Consider the following 5,028-nt stretch of genomic DNA (forward strand, 5'->3'; position numbering starts at 1 on the left):
CCTTCACTGGCGAAGCTGGCGAAGCTGGTGCCCGCGTCCTCCCTCCGACGACTCGTCTTGGGTCCTCCTGCTGACCTGCATCGGTGGGGCGACGCCGCAAAGGACAGTTAAACAAAGCTGGACGTTTTAAGACGCGCGCGCTCTAGCGCCGCCGCTGGCGCTTCGGCTCGGGCGGCGGCGGCTCGTCCTCGTCCTCGTCCTCCTCGTCCTCCTCCTCGCCGCCCTCCTCGTCCTCCTCGTCGTCGCCCTCGCCGTCCGAGTCGTCGGCGAGCGGGGGCCGGTTGTCGTTGAGGTCGACCTTGAGGATGAGTCGCTTCGGCGCGTCGGACCCGAGCCAGAAGCCCGAGGGCGACTTGTGCGTCAGCCCCGTGCCGCGGATGCCCGGCCAGGAGTCGCCCTTCATGAGGAGCACGGCGTTCGTCTCCATGGACCGGACGCGGCCCTCGGGCACGCACTCGAGGTTCGACTCGTCGCCCATCGTCGCCTCGAAGGCGTCCCAGTCGACGGCGGCGTCGTCGCAGCAGTGCGTGCCCGGGCCCACGTAGCAGCAGAGCGTCCGCGCCGTGTAAAAGTCCTGGTGCCAGCGCCAGCAGGCCTCGAGCTGGACGACCTCGAGGCGCAGCGTGAGCCACGGCGTCTCGGGGCAGAGCTTCGTCGACGCGGCCGCGAGCGCGATCGCGTCGGCCTCGACGCTCCCGCGGAAGCTCGCCGGCAGGTCGGCGACGAGCGCCGCGCAGGCGTCGCGCACGTCCGCCGCCGTCGCGAGCTCCGGCGGCTCCTCGTCGTGGTCCTCGTCGCACGAGCTGTCGTCGCACGGCTTCTCCGGCGCGACGAGCAGCTGGACGCCCGAGAACTCGCCGAAGGGGCAGTCCTCCTCCTCGACGGTCTCGAGCCACGCGGCGATCTCCGCTTCGCGTTCGTGGGCGCCGCCGCGGTCAAAGAGAAGACGCCCTTGGCGTCGACCTGTTTAGCCATCTTCGCGAGGCCCTCGAAGCTCTCGGGGCTCGCGCGCACGACCTTGCCGGTCTGCGTGAACTTCGGCTTCGTGAACATGGTTGTCTCTAAAAAGCGTCGCGAAGTCGAGCCGAAGAGCTTCGAGGGCTTCGACGCGCTGCCGAAGTCGAGCGTGGAAGCCGGCCGCGACGACGCGCCGCCGAAGTCGAGGCCGAAGAGAGCTGCCGCAGACCAGTCTAAGCGGCAGACTTGTGGACTGATAACGCAGCTCGCCGACCGGCGGTGCTCCTTGCCCTCAAGGCTCCTTCAACGACCGAGGCCTCGGCCGTTAAAGGCGCGAGATTTTGGAGAGCTCGCCAAGACGGCGGTGTGCTCCTTGCCCTTCGACGACGCCAAAGCCCGCATTACGCCCGCGCTACCCGGCGGCGCCCGCGGCGTAGACGGAGAAGCCGCCGCCGCCGTCGGGCTCGTGCTCGGCGACGAGCGCGACGGCGTCGCGCATGGCCGCGCGGAGCGCGGCGAAGTGGGCCGCGTCCGGGTCGTAGGGCGCCGTGAGCGCGTGGAGCGGCGGCGCGCCCGGCGGCGGCGGCGGCAGGCTCGGGTCGACGGCCGCCGCGGCCGCGCGCGCGCGCTCGCACGCGTCCGCGGCCGCCGCGACCAGGCCCGCCGCGGCCCGGAGCCGGCCGGCCGCGAGCGCCGCGTGGGCCTTGTCGGCGTAGGCCGCCGCGAGGGCGCGGTCGTGGGCGTCGACGGCCGCGAGCCGCGCGGCGACGAGGCGCTCGGCGCGCTCCGCCTCGGCCGCCGCGTGCGCCGCGGCGTCGCGGAGCCGCTTCCGCGGGAGCCACTCCGCGGGCGCGCCGTCGCCCTCGAGATCGTCGAGCCGCCGCCCGACGCTCACGAAGACGTCGTCGTAGGTCGCCGCCGTAGGTCGCCGGGGTCCCTCTGGCGCGAATTTCGGCGCGCCCGCGACGGCGGCCGTCGACGCGCCGCGCCGCATGATTTCGCGCTCGTGGGCCGCGAGGGCCTCGTCGTCGTCGTCGGCCTCGCCCGCGACTTTGAGCGCCGCGTCCATGGCGCCGCCCTCGGCCGCGGGCGCGTCGACGTCGCCCGCGTCCGCCCCCGCCCGGAGCCACCGCCGCCGCTCCTCGTCCCGTTCTCTCGCTACTTTTCCCGCGCCGCCGGGCAGGGGCACGAAGTCCTCGGCCCGCGCGACGGGCGCGCCGTGGCCGTCGTCGCTGTCGTCGTCGTCATCATTTCTCACATCAAAGTCCTCGACGTGCGCCGTGCGCTCGAGCTCGTCCTGGAGGCCCCGCGCCGTCGCGCGCTCGACGCGCGCGGCCTTGGCGCGCGCGTCGTCGCGCCGCGCGTCGCTGGTCTGCCGCTCGGCGTCGGCCGCCTCCTCCTCCGCGGCGGCGACGGCCGCGGCCTCGTCCTCGGCGATGCGCGCGGCCTCGGCGGCGATCTCGGCCGGCAACGCTTTCTGCGACGCGCGGAGCGCGGCGAGGCCCTCGGCGGAGTAGAGCGACGTTGCTGGTGCGGGTGGTTGGACTTCCTCCGACGGCGCGCGCGGCCGCGGCGCCTTGCGCAGCTTTTTCTTTTTCACTTTGAAGACGGGGCCCTCGTCGCCGGCGTCGAAGCTGAGGAGCGTGCTTTTCGGTCTTTCTTTTTCGTCGTCGTGGTCGTCGGTGGTCGTGGGTGTTCGTTTCGATGTCTTGTTCTTGGAGGTGCGCTTTTTGAACATGGTTGTTGGGGGTGGGCGGCGCGCGAGGCGCCGTGCGCCGTGCACGCGAGGCAGCTCCTCGAGCGTCGATACGAGAGGGGATTGGTCGCGGGTCCGTCTCACGCTTCGCAACCGGCGCGAGAGCACCTCGAGCGGCTCCTCGCGCGCGAGAAGTCGCTGGCGCGGGAGCGGGCGCGCGACGCCCACGCGTCCGCGGCGCCGCAGACGTCGGAGGAGCCCGACGACGGCTGCGTCCTCGTAAGCTTCACAACCGCCCGGTGTCGGAAGAACGCGACGATCAGCTCCGCCGCGCCGCCATCGACGTCGAGAGCAGCGGTAGTAGGGAGGAGACTGGGCGAAGGGGAAGAGTTGCGTCGGTGACAAGAAGCCCTGCATGGTATCATTAAGGAGCAGCCCGAGGCGTAGCCCGCTAGCCTAAAGTAATCCTAGAATCCGACGTCATCATCTCGTCATCCCGCGTACTACAGATCTCGACGGGCCGAAGCATCAGAAGCAGTCACCACCGCGCTCTTCGTCGCACCAGATCGCAACACCATACATCGCACCATGCGCGCCGCCACCTTCGCCCTCGCCCTCGCGGCCACCTCCGATGCCTTCGCCCCGGCGAACAAGGCCCCCAAGACTGCCGCCATCGCTCCCGCGAAGAACTCCGAGGGTGTGTCGACGACGAAGCTGAACTACGGCTACGGCTACGATGTGCCCCCGGCCCTGGCCGCGCGGGAGAGCATCAAGGACGGCTTCACGGCCCGCGAGCGCATGGGCAACGTCGCGGTCGACGGCGACTCGCCGTACTACAGCAACTACGGCGGCCGGACGAACAGCCAATACAGCCGCAGCGGCTACGGCGGCGGCTACGGCGGCGGCTACGGCGGCTACGGCGGCGGCTACGGCGGCGGCTACGGCGGCGGCTACGGCGGCGGCTACGGCGGCGGCAACGGCGGCGGCTACGGCATGAACCGCATGGTCGGCTACGGCGGCGGCGGCTACGGCGGCGGCTACGGCGGCTACGGCATGAGCCGCGGCGGCTCCGGCGGCGGCTACGGCATGAACCGCATGGTCGGCTACGGTGGCGGCGGCTCCGGCGGCGGCTACGGCGGCTACGGCATGAGCCGCGGCGGCTACGGCGGCGGCTACGGCCGCGGCGGCGGCTACGGCGGCGGCTACGGCGGCTACGGCGGCGGCTACGGCGGCTACGGCGGCGGCTACGGCGGCTACTAAGCGGCGCGCACACGCCCCGCGCCGGCCCAAGAGCGAGCGGCGCGTGGACGGTCCCTGCCCCTTAGGGGCCAGGTCCGCTCACCCTCTCGCGCACACCCTCTCTTCCTCGCCTCGCCCCGTTCGCCCGAAGACCCTGTGTATCCCCCCCGCGTGCCGTAAGCACCCGTGCACTCGACTTGTCGCTGGTAGAGCGGCGCGGCTACGTGACGCGCGCGGCTTTTGGCAGTGCTCCCGGACTCGGGCCGAACTAGTCAACGGTTCCAGTCGCCACGCGGTCGTATGAGCGTGTGCCTCACCCTCGTCCTTGCGGCCCTCGCAGCTGCTGGGGTCGTTGCACAATTCTGCATATTTTCGGAGCCGGGGCCGGGCCCGGCCAAAACGCTGCACAATGACGCCTACAATGTCGATCATGAAGCCCTGGATGAAGTACGGAGGATCGGGCACAAGCTCTCAGAGTCTAGGCAAAAGCTTCTCCTCGAAGCCACGTCGTCGCCTCCCAACGCCATCACGAGCGCCCGCAGCACGTGAATACTACCAACATGCGCGCCGCCACCTTCGCCATCGCCCTCGTGGCCACCTCCGACGCCTTCGCCCCGGCGAACAAGGCCCCCAAGACTGCCGCCATCGCTCCCGCGAAGAACTCCGAGGGTGTGTCGACGACGAAGCTGAACTACGGCTACGGCTACGATGTCCCCCCGGCCCTCGCCGCGCGGGAGAGCATCAAGGACGGCTTCACGGCCCGCGAGCGCATAAACAACGTCGCGATCGACGGCGACTCGCCGTACTACAGCAACTACGGCGGCCGGACGAACAGCTACTACGGCCGCACGAACGGCTACGGCTACGGCGGCTACGGCGGCTACGGCGGCGGCTACGGCGGCTACGGCGGCGGCTACGGCGGCTACGGCATGAACCGCATGGTCGGCTACGGCGGCGGCTACGGCGGCTACGGCGGCGGCTACGGCGGCTACGGCGGCTACGGCGGCTACGGCGGCGGCTACGGCGGCTACGGCGGCTACGGCATGAACCGCATGGTCGGCTACGGCGGCGGCTACGGCGGCTACGGCGGCGGCTACGGCCGCGGCTACGGCGGCTACGGCATGAACCGCATGGTC

Source organism: Aureococcus anophagefferens (assembly GCF_000186865.1).
Source record: "Aureococcus anophagefferens unplaced genomic scaffold AURANscaffold_29, whole genome shotgun sequence".
In the NCBI taxonomy this organism is placed as follows: domain Eukaryota; class Pelagophyceae; order Pelagomonadales; family Pelagomonadaceae; genus Aureococcus; species Aureococcus anophagefferens.